Source organism: Vicugna pacos, chromosome 1 (genome assembly GCF_048564905.1).
Source record: "Vicugna pacos chromosome 1, VicPac4, whole genome shotgun sequence".
NCBI lineage: Eukaryota > Metazoa > Chordata > Mammalia > Artiodactyla > Camelidae > Vicugna > Vicugna pacos.
The window spans coordinates 98,747,757-98,760,046 of NC_132987.1; the positions used below are offsets into that span (position 1 = coordinate 98,747,757).

The 12,290-nt window shown below is 36.0% G+C and overlaps 1 protein-coding gene and 1 long non-coding RNA gene across 6 annotated transcripts in view; both read right to left on the minus strand.

Moving 5' to 3' along the window:
* Positions 1–8,153, minus strand: part of LOC140698161 (uncharacterized) — a 100,037-nt gene extending 91,884 nt beyond the window's left edge. Inside the window, exon 1 of the long non-coding RNA XR_012075721.1 lies at positions 7,991–8,153. This is a non-coding gene — a long non-coding RNA (uncharacterized lncRNA). The remainder of the gene's footprint in view (positions 1–7,990) is intronic.
* The window catches only part of ROBO2 (roundabout guidance receptor 2), a 1,146,283-nt gene that overhangs the window by 858,445 nt on the left and 275,548 nt on the right, over positions 1–12,290 (minus strand). The window lies entirely within an intron of this gene.

Sequence of the window (12,290 nt, forward strand, 5' to 3'; positions counted from 1 at the left end):
CTTTGGAAATGCAGCTTAGAAGATATGAAAGGGATGATAGAGGTATTACAGAAGTTGTGGGCACAACACGACATCAGGCATCATTCAAATCTTAGCTTAATCAATTTCTGGCTATGAACTTTGGGCATGTAATCTAACTTATTTAAACTTCAGGTTTTCATCTGCAAGATGGAATAATAATATCTCCTATCCTGTGTTGTTGTGAGGATTAAAATAGTATACATTCATATTTTCTTTGAAAGTAGGTTGTTATTAGGACTTCCAACTACAGTTGTAAGTGACTACAATGAGAAATGATGATAGGAATGCAGAATATGAAAAAAAAAAAGAATCAGGAAGCTGGGAATAAGAAAGGAAAAAATTAGGGGGAAAGTGTGGAGTTTATATTTAATTTCTATTTCCTTTTTACATACTCTTCAGCTGGGATCCAGCTTTGGCTCCCATAAGCACACTGAAAAAAATAGTTTTATCAGATGTAATTTGTGACCTTTAACCAGCAGATCCAGAGCAATGCCACTTTCTGGTCCACACTTAGGTCATCTCTGCAGCATCTGACTCTACTGATCACTTTTCTTTCTAGTACACTCTCCTGGTTCTCCTCATTTGACTTCACCTCAGTGCAGTGCTGGCTCTGACTTTTTCAGTTGTGCTTTAAATGTCACTACTTATTTCCCAAACATTTTCTCCTTGGTCATCTTTAATAAAATTTAATTTTATTCCATTTAGCTCAACTAAACCATTAATTGAGTATACTGATGTCCAGCACCAAGTGAAGCATGGTTGGCTGGGAAAGGTATGTTTAAAGATATTTGTGACTCATTCTTTGCCCTGAGGAAAGTTCCATTTAGTGGAGGATACAAAAAACTACATTTCTTTCTTTTTCCATCTATTAATGGATGATCTGAAGGCTTTAATAAGCACCTAATTAAGATGAACTTCACTTCACATATTTATCTGTACCCTCGACCTTTATCCCAAACTCCAGATTCAAATTCCAAATACTCTCTGGACAGATACCATATGTCTCACTATGTTTTCATATTGAGTATTTTCAAAGTGACATCATTATATCTTTCTCTCAATAGGGTTTCTTCTTTCTATACTTGAGCTCAAGTTAGTAGTCACATGATCTTTCCTGTTATCAAGCCAGAAACTTCCCATTTTTCTTCCCTTTCTTTGAACTGTTCCAAACACTTTCAAAATCTTTCTCCAAAAAGTCTCCCAACTTTACTCTCCAGTCCATTTCCACTGGTCACTGCCCAAATTCAGATTGTCATCATTTCTCAAATCAGAACAGACATAATAGCTTCTCTGATTCAACAAGCCCTTTTATACAATGTTGCCTGTTTAATTTTTCAATGTGCAATTCTGGTCATGTCCCTCACTGTTCAAAAATTTTCCCATAGAGCATAGCCTATAAAATAAAACCTGGTATCTTTTACACAGAACTAAAATGTTCCATCATTTGGCACAGCTCTTCCTTTTTCACAGTCTTTCCCCACTTTCTCCTTTGCTCACTATTTCAGCAGCAGTTGTCAATTTCAGGCCTTTCAGAGGCAAACGCCTTTGCTTATACAATCTCTCACCTCAACATCTAACGTCTTCGGCTTGCTCTATAATTAAATCACAGCTATTCTTCAAGTCTCAGCTCACATCTACTTCCACCTGGAAAATCTGCCCTCACTTCCTCTTCCAGTTACAGTCAGAATTAATGGCAAATTTCTTTCTGCATCCATAAATATTTGTTCCTTCCTTTATTTATTCAACCATAGGTTATGATCAGTCAATTATCTGTCATTACTTCTAGCTACTCAGGTGAAGGGAGGAGCCTTAAGTACAGGACCATCATAGACATCTGTTGGTTAGGACAAAGCCAATAAAGGAGGACTACTGAAATGCTAAATAATCTTTGGAAAGACTTGATGAAGAATATAATACACCTCACCTCTCCCTTTTTCTGCTCCCCAGGGAGCCTCATTTACTGTCATGACTTCAATTGGCAGCTACATACCAAGACAACAAAATCAATCCTGTAGCCCAGAAATCTTTCCTGAACTATACATTTCACCTGGATATATCACACAGGTTCTTCAATCTTCCTATGAACTCAGCTACCTCTTCCCTAAACCTGACTTCTCTTCCTGAATGTTTTCTCTATTTGTGGTACCAGTACTCAAGCACTTGCCCAAGGGAAAAATTTGGAGTCATGCCTGATCCCTCCTTTTTTTTTTTTTTAACTCACACATCCTATATATTTTATCTCTTAAATATTTAAAAAGCATTCTTTTCCACTTTGTCACTGTTATCAGCTAAGTGTTTGTGTCCTTCCTAAACTCATACATTAAGATATTAACCCACAAGGTGATGGTATTAGGGGGGAGGGCCCTTGGGAGGTGATTAGGCTTTGAGGATATCTCATGAATAGGATTAGTGTCTTTATAAAAGGGACCCCTTAGGGCTTTCTTGCCCTTTCCACTATGTGAGGACACAGCAAAAGACAGTGAAAATCTGCCTATGAACCAGGAATTGGACCCTCACCAGACACTGAATCTACTGGTACCTTGATCTTGGACTTCTCAGCCTCCAGAACTGTGAGAAATAAGTTTTCGTTGCTTGTAAGTCAGTCTATACTATTTTGTTACAGTATTCAAAAACAGCGCTAAAGACAGTAGTTGCTGACTAAGACAGTGACTGATAAACATTCATGATTCAGGTCTTCATTATTTTGTACATAATCTACTAACCACGCTTCTCTTCTTTGACCCATTTCTTCTAAAATCTCCATCACTGCTATAATGCTTTATATAAAATGCAAATCTGACACCCCCACCTGCTTTAGATTCTTTTGTAGTTTCCTGTTCATCTATGGAATTGAGTCTAGTTTCTTCAACACATTGCGAAAGACATCCCATGTCCTTCCTCACTGACCACACTGGGCTCATTTCTATTTACTCCATGCCTCACACTTGATGATTCAGCTCCATAAACTGCAGTCTTCTCTTTCCTGCCTCCTTGACTCTGTTCATGCTGTTCTTTGTTCCTGGTTCCTGGTATGTCTTTTCTTCTAACCACTGCACTTCTCTTTTCCCTTGATCTTTCTGTTTTGCTAATGTGTGGATTAAGTCTAGATGAACCACTACATTCATAGGGAAGATCTGCAACTTTCTGAAGTTGGGTTGAGAATTCCTCACTTTACTCCCATTAGCATTGCCCTATCCTTCCTCTTTGATCAAGTTTATTTTTATAATCTGGAAAAAATCTGATTTCCTTAAGGGTGGGGAACATATCCCAGTTATCTTTGAATCTACAGTGCCTCAATAATTAGGTGTTCAATAAAAGTCTACAGGAGGAAGAAAGAAAGGAAGGAAGGAAGGATGGACGGACAGAACTAATGAATCACTCTACGGTGACATGGTCAGTTGGCTTGTTAGAAAAATTACTCTGGCCTCAGAACAGAGCTTTCCAAATGTGCATTTCATGGACATTGTAACTTTCTAATTTGGCCCATTCAGAACCAAACATTCCCAGAAACTGGATGAAATACTGTACCCACTTCAGAGAATTTTCTCTGAGTCAGTTTAGACTAACCAGACAGGTTCCATTAACATATAAGTGAAATTGACAATCTGGATGACAAGGCTATTATTACCGTTAAAAGAAGTCTAGCTACCCATTTAAAAGTGGCAGTTTCTATGGCTAATCAATCATTAATTTCTAATAACTTCAGTCAAAAATTCTTCTGTATCTTACAGCCTATGAAATGCTCCATTACTCTTCATATTTTAGCATTTTTTAAGAAATTATATATCGTCATTCATCACTAGGATATCCACACGAGAGAAAACTTTAATTGGTGAGAAAAATTAAGTGCTTAAAATGAGTAAGTCCATACACATTCAATAGCTGTAGATTCTTTTTGAGTATCAAAATGTCAAAATAGCTTTGATTTACATAATTAAATTTGCCAAATCATTAGCCCATAATGTAATGGCTCTTGGTATTATTCAGGGGGAATGCAACAACTAAACTCTAAATGTTTTAAAATTGACTACAACACTGGAAACGATTTCCACATAATCACTAGAAAGAGCTAAATAAAAATGATTTATTGACAATACATTTAAGGGAGTAACAGCTTCTATAGGTCTTGCTTTAAAACATTTAATTAATGTTTCTATTTGGTGAAGCAATTATAGCAGTGCCCCTCGAAAAGTGCCGTGGCTCTAAATGAGGGCATAGCCCATCCCTCAATTATGTGACCAGGAGCATCTTTTTATACATCTTTGCATACATAATTTCATACCAAAACGAGCTTGATTTTTGCTCTTCGCTCCTGAGAAATCTGCATGTTCCCTTGAGAGTTGTAATTTTTATCTTAATCTTTTAATTCACTGTAGTTTATACTTACTTTCCCTGGGTCATCTCTAGCACATCTCAAACTATCAGTGGTGAAGGACCAGTCATTTTATTTTTAAAAAAATTTCTAATCTCTTTCAGATATTATTTTTATTAAATACATTAAAAAATGAATTGCTCTAAAAATTGAAAATCCAAAGACAAAACATGCATCCAAATTTTAAAGAATTATATTGATTCTACAAACATGAAATAACTTTGTCCAAATGCTATAAGCTTTTCTTAGGCTTACTTAACTTCTGTATTTATTCTATTACTGACTAGTAAGAAAGTTCTCCAACCAGCACTGGTTTTCAGACCATACTTGAGGATCACTGAATCCATACCCAAGCCTTCAGTTCACAAAAGCAGTTCTGGAAATGGGAGTTCTTGCTACTCAGTTTTCTGAGGGGTCCTTAAAGTGGAAAGAGGGAGGAAAATTTTCCTAGAATTGTATATTGACAATGGCTCTTCCAACCTCCTTAAATCCTCTAATGACAGGACACACCAGCTGTAGTTTTCCCTAGCTCCCACTCTTGCAATCGTTGATTAACCCTCAGTGGTGGCAATGTTATTTACTTACGTATTTGTTTACTTTGACCTCTTAATGTCAAAGTGCTTCCTTTAGTCCCAGCAAGCTTTTTGTTTCCTTGGCCAATTCTGTAAAGGAAACATTTCCTGAATATCCTTAAACTTACATTTTAACAATATTAGGGTTCCATTTAAAATATATTTGGGTTCTCCTCTAGGACTTGCCCATCCTGGTTAGTTATTATCGGAAAAAAACTGAATACCCACAACACAAAGGAAATGGCAGAAAGAGAAGGCACAGCAGAGTAAAATACACAGAAGTTAATTCAAGACAATGCTCCCAAGTGTCATTAGCTGAAAGAAATTACGATGTAGACGGAGTAAGGCAATTCTCACTGGCCAACAGTGTACAGAACAATATGCTGCCCTAAACATATTATATGTATATGGATATAAAAGTATATATGCAAAGTTCTGTGGTGGATTATATATGTTATATATATTATATGCAAATTGTGTATCTAATATAGGTATATTTAAAATACAACTCTCTCTATAAATAAACACAGACATATATTCACATACATGTTGCTCACATACACACAAACCTTTCCTGGAAAACGTATCAGAGACAAATAGCTTTTTAATAAACCAGTTTGGCATAGATTATCTGAAATGTGTATCTTAAACCTAAATCGTTTCTGTGCGTCCAGACTGGAAAATTCAAGTGCAATTCTATACTTGATGTTTCCCTCAGATTTTTCTAAGGGAGATGAGGTAGTATCAGTGTGTCCAAAACTGAACTTTTGATTAGCTCCTCAAATCCAGTCCCCCCTCCACCCCCAAAGACCCGCTATCTCAGATGGCCTCACTCTAGGAATTTATCTTATGAGAAGTCATAGTCAGTACATCTTTCTTTATGAGAGCATAATTACTATTGATAAAGTATTAATTTAAATAAATAACTCAACTGCTATTCAATCAGATATTATTTAACTTTTAAGTGAATCAGATAGGTTTTTATATTCTGACTTGGAAAAATATGATTCAAGGTACACTGTTAAGTTAAAAAGGCAAGTTTCAACAAAGTAAAATATGATTAGTTTTTGTATAACAACAGTAATAATGTAACCTGTTAATATAGTCATAGATAAAGCATTTGGAAGAACATATAAAACCTTTGCAAGAACACATAGAGTTCATAGTGTCTATTTCTGGGTACTAGGATTATAGGAAATGTACACTTTTTAGAAGAATTTATATTAATATATTACTTTTTAATAATTTTTTATTATTTTAAAATTAGAAAAATAAAACAGCTAAGAAAAGGAAAAGAAAGACACATAAAAGTGGCCAGGTGAGAAGTACAGTAAAGAAATGAAGAATCTAAAATAGGAAATACAAAGAGAAGGAAAAGGAAAATTAAGCACAGCATGCTTAGAGACTTAATCAGCATTTGCCTTGTGGCTCTCCCAGAGAGAGAGCCAGGTAAAAACCAAGCAGAGCAGTCACAATGCTGCTAGGTTTTAACTTTACATAAAATGAGAGTCAAGCAATTATTTAAAATGATAAAGAAGGGTTTAAATGATAATCTGTGTTTGCTACAGACTTCAATGATTTCTTAATGCCTTCAGGCACAAGAGCAGCATCTGCAAGTTCAAGACTGCCAAAATGTCTCAGAGGTCTGAAGTTTTCAGTGAGTGAAATGACAAATAACAAAATTTTGTCAAAGTCCTTTAATATAAAAAAAGGAGGGAGGGTAATAAGACTTACAACTGCTTATAAAGCAGGCTGCTCTTTTGATTTGATTCTGCACAATTCTTTCCTGCTGCCAATGGCTGTTTGTACTTAATTTTGCAAAGATAGCTTCATTTTTTTGGCCAGTTTTAACTGCTTTTTAGTAATGCCATCTAAATAAGTGAAGGTAATGTGTGTGGTGAGAGAAGAGGTTAACTGTGCCATGTGTGATATTGTTTGAGATATAAAATCTATGAATTCTGAGTGCATTTTAGGGAAAAAAGGATGTAATAAATAATACTTTTATGGGACAAATATCAAGTATTTTCGCGCCAGTTTTAACCAACTTTGACTCTTAAAAACAAACACAGAACTTTTATCTACTGACAGCCACTGTGGAATCCCGGCTACTATTGTTAGATAGAAGTGAGCACTGGGCAGGGGGAGAGGAAGGGAAAGGAACAACCCAGAACACAAGGAGATGTCAATTAACCAGAGCACAAGGAAGCTGAGCTGTCAATCAACCAGAGCAGGGGGAACCTGAGTTGTCAGTCAATCAATTAATCAATCAATCAATCAATCACAAAACCAGGATATAAATATAGGAAGAACAAAGGACCGGCGCCATTTTTCCTCTCTTGGATTGGCCCGCTCCCAATTCTCCGGAGTGTGCTATCTTACACTATTTTTTTCACTTCTCTAATAAAAACCATGCTTATGTCACATCTTTCGTCTTTCGTTAAAAATTCTTTTTTGGGGGGAGGCAATTCTTATTTCCTTTTCCTGGCAACACTACCAGTGATGTGATCCCAGGACACAAAGCAACAAGACCCATATTTACAATAATGTCTTGATAAAACTGCCACAATTAGCTTATTACATCCGCTTCACTAGCTTTTATTACTTGCTGTTAGCTGCTTTTGCTTAAAACACTTAAAATTGAGCTGAGCACATGAAGAATGGTTTAATAATCAAATCAACACGGTTTAAAGCAGATATATCAAAAATTCTTATATCCAAAGGAAGAATAGTATTCCCATCTTAAACGGAAAATACCTAAGAAATTATTTTGTTTATTCTTAAAGGCTTTTGTGTAAAAATGTAATGGTGCCATACAATAAAACATTCTTATTTTTAAAGAAATTTTTGTTCAAATAATTGTTTAATCATAATCTTTGGCTCCTGACACATTAGCATCATTGGTCCGTGACCCTATTTTTTCCTTCCCTCCCTCCTTTCTTTCCTCCTGTCCTTTTGTCACTAGCAAAGCCCAGTAACAATTCTTAGGAAATAAAAATAGAAACTGGATGATAAAACAAAGTCTAACCTTTGTCTTTTCCTCTGTGCTCCGTCTGGTTTCACTTACTCACAGGGTGCCACAACCAGAGGCCTCGGCCCAGGCCGCTCAAACAGGAGCTGCTAGTGTGAAACAGCTGCTCCTCAGGACGGTGTGCGGAAGCCGCAGAGAACACCGCCACTCAAGATGGCGGCGGCGGCGGCGGCGGCGGCGGCGGGCTGTGTGCAGAGACGCCGTGCGCGCCTGCGCTGTGGTCTGGAGCCTGAGCCGCAGCTGCGCCCGCCCGGCGAGAGCTCCGCCCCTCCCCACTGACGGGATTCCTGTGAAGCAGCCCCGCCCACAGCCTGGCGGGTAAATCTCGGGCCCTAGAGCAGGAGCTCCCACCCCTCCACTCTTTGACCGAAAAACAAAGCTTTCCTTCGCTTCTGAATTGAACTCTGTCTTGTTCTACTGGCTCCAGCAACCCCAGGCAGGAGGACCCTTATTGGGGACCAACTCAGGAGGATCAGCGACCCTTCCTTCCGCCCCTCTTACTTCCTCTCTTCTTTTTCCCTCTTTTTCCTTCACCAGTTTTTAAAAATATAATGAATAGCAATTAAACCGACACCCTAAGTCAAAAACTAGATCACCAAAAGCTTACATGGATCTATGTGCTCTCCCCAACCCTTGATTTTTCCCTCCCACTGAGGTAACTATTTTTCTGAATTTTATAATAATGTTTTTTTTTCTTGAAGGAAAAAAAATCCATATTTATTACATATAAAGGTATTCTAAAACAATCTGTTGTTTCTAAATAAATACATATTTTATAAAAACTAGCTTGTAGTTTTATAGATCTTGATTTTTTCATTCAATATTGCATTAAGATGAACTCATTGATTACTTATAACTAGCTATAATTTATGCATTTTAATGGCTGTATAATATTTAATGGTTGACTAGACTATAATTGATCTTCTCACTCTCCTGTTGATGGACTTTTGACTATTCTCTAAGGTAAAATCCAGCAATTCCACCCCTGGAAATATTAACAGAAGTAATTTTTGCATATGTGCATCAGAAACGTTCACAATCATATTAGCCATAATTTATAATAGCAAAAAAATATAAATAAACAAGTGAGAAATCTTGCTCTGAACTTTAGCCAAAGGAATTTATTTATCAGAACTGTCCAACATTCCTTTTGCATGTGTCCCTTGTGAAGTCAAGTGAGTATTAAGGTATCTTTATTTTTATTTGAACTTTAAATTTATTTTTATTTAAAAAACCTATTTTCAAGAAAAAACTTTTCTGAGCATGTACACTTATCTCCATTTATACTGCTAACACTACTTACCGCTGTCCAAATGGATACCTGGCAATTCTTTTGCTTTGTTTTAATCCTTGGCATAAAACCTCTTATTAACTGATATTTGCTTTTTCATTCAATGATTTTCTATCTCCCTAAAGTTGAGCAGGGATCTTGCCACCCTTGGACATCACCGTATCCCCAGCACACTGAACACTGCCTTGTGTACAGTAGCAATGACTAGTAAATACTTGATGAATGAGGAAGCTGTGACGATTGCAGTGTGGATGGAAGACAGCAGCTGATTACATTTCCATATGTCTAAAGAGTGTTTATTATTTTAGGACCGTGAATATAGTGATTGAAACATGTTCTGTAAGATCAGTATTCATCATATTAACAGTATCATATTAACTTCATTAAATATAAGATTCTTATGTTTAAGTCTGTTAAAATGGAAACAATTTTTTTCATCATTTATTAAGTATCTCTGTAATTAACTCACAACACTTCTTTTCTATTTTGCCAAGAAAACAATAACTTTTTGCTGGAAAATGTAAAAGTCAACCGAATATGGGACATCTATCTATTTCAGAGGCTCCCTGGTGATGGTTGTGGCCCTAATTAAGGATGGCTTTCTAAAGTAAGAGGTAATTGCTGACGCACAGAATGCAGAGTTCAATGAGAAAAATGAGCAGTAATGAATATTCACTTTGAAGCTTGCCTGACAGAGTGCTTAGATTACAGAAAGTTGGAGAACTATCCTGAATATGGCTGATAAATGAGATTCCTTTCCTGACCCTCACTTCCATCAGTACTTAAGCTGTATCAGTTTTAATGCTTCAGTTTGGGAGCCTTGCCTCTAAAAGTCAAAGATTTATGGTGAGTGAAAAATGTCCATATTAAAAAGGTAAGAGGAGATTCAGATGATATCCACTTTTGACCACTATAATTAATAGTTAAATCTTCAATGGTAACTAATTGAATGGAGGTCAGTATGTTGCCATGGTAATGTCCTAGCCAAGCAATTTTACCCATTTTCCAGTCTGCTGCCCCTTTGCATAACTGAAGTTATAAAATGCTTTAATTGCAAGATTTGCAAATGATGCAACATCTGGGCTCGAATTTACATATAAAGGGAGAAGTTTAATGGAGTTATTAGCATATCTGTGTGAACGCCTCAATTTTTATATTTAATTATGAAATCTGCATTTTCACCAATGAACTCACAATAGAGAAACGCAGCATGGAAAAATATAAGAATCTAAGAATCAGCAAGTAAGTTTCCACTATTTCATTTTAGGAACTACAATTTTTCATATGGCCAATCTTTACTTTCAGTTTATTGTTAAGTGATTAAAAATTGGTTAATAGAAGACTTTGCTAACTGTTTAAAAACCTGCATCATTCTTGTGACTCTATGTATTAAAACAAAAATTTTTAAATGTGTCCAGACTATGCTTTAGAAAGTTCAGCAAAAAGAAACATATCAACAGTAAAATAATGTTGGTACTTCACCTTTGTACCAAGCATGTAATAATATTACTATTCACTTATAGGCATGTGAGAATTCCTATAGTAGTACTACCCTAAGAGAAAAGAATAGATTATATGTATGTTTTATGAATTAACTGATTCAGACACAATACAAATAAGTAATATTTCTATAACAATACTATCCAAAGAGATGAGAGTGGGATACATGGGTTTGTAAGTCTGGTGTTACTAGTGGTTTATGTAAAACAAAACAAACAAATAAACAAAAAGCTGTGTCATTAGAATCATTGTTTATTATGACTGTAGGATTTTGAAATGAAGTCTTTCAAGACATCCCACAAAATCTGTAATACCATATAAATATCTGAAAAACCTTTTCAATTGATGTGATAGTTACAAAACTGGAACTACTTTATAGGTCTAATATGCAGAAAAATACTGAAAACCAGGAGGAACAGTGCTAGATTTTAAAAAGAAACAAAAGTCCCAGTACCCTTCACTATTTTTCTAATGGCACTATAAGCATCATTGGGCTTTCTAGTAGAATTTTATGCCTGGGGCATCTTTTTCTACTGAAACCATGACTTTGAACTGTATTTTCCAGGATGCTGACACAGCTAATTATCTGAATTTTGTACCTCTAAATTTCAATGTTTGCAGAAAAGTTGGCTTATTAAAAATCACAAAAAAGCACTAAAAATATAAAGGTTTAAAAGTAAAAATATAAATATAGGCATATGTATCTTATACTGCTAAATTGAATTTAACATGTTCTTTTGTATGTAACAAATATTATATTCAAAAAATAATCAAAAAGAAAATCTTATCTGATTTTAAGGTACACAGTATAGGACAAAGACAATGAGCATGGGAGCTCACATACAGAGACCGGATTCAAATGTCAGCTCTCCCCTTATGGCCAAGGGAACTCAGGTAAATTGTGTAACATCCTAACACAGCTTCTGCATCTATAAGGTGCAATTGATAATGCCTACTAACCATTTCGGCATGGACACTTAATGATGCCGATAAGGCCCTTTGCAAGATGAGTAGTATAAAATAATTTTCATATATTAATACATAATATAATTTTAATTATCCACCTCATTTGTGGGTAAAGCTACTACTTCTGATAGAAGTGGTTAAAATTGGTCCGAGAAAGATAAAATCATGGCTGACTGGTAAATCTGAGTTAGCCTATAGCTAATGAGAGCATAGTCTTTTACTAATAGCTAATTTGTGGGAAATGAAACTGCTTTGAAGTTCCATCTAGGCCCATAATTTTTCACTGCTGCACTAAATTTCCACGCTGCTGGGTTAGGAGAAACCCTGCAGGGAGTATCAGCCTCTCCTTGGTAAGACAAAGGAAGTAGAAACATTTTCTCCAGAAAAGGCCGTGAGTAACTGTACCTAATAGAGAAGGGGAGGCGCCTGGTTGAGGTCAAACGATAATTTGTGAGAAAGAAGTAAGAAATTGAGGGAGGAGAAAAGCTGAAAATTGATAAAAGAGGACCAGAACATTTCTAGGTTGTCCCAGGGTAGCTA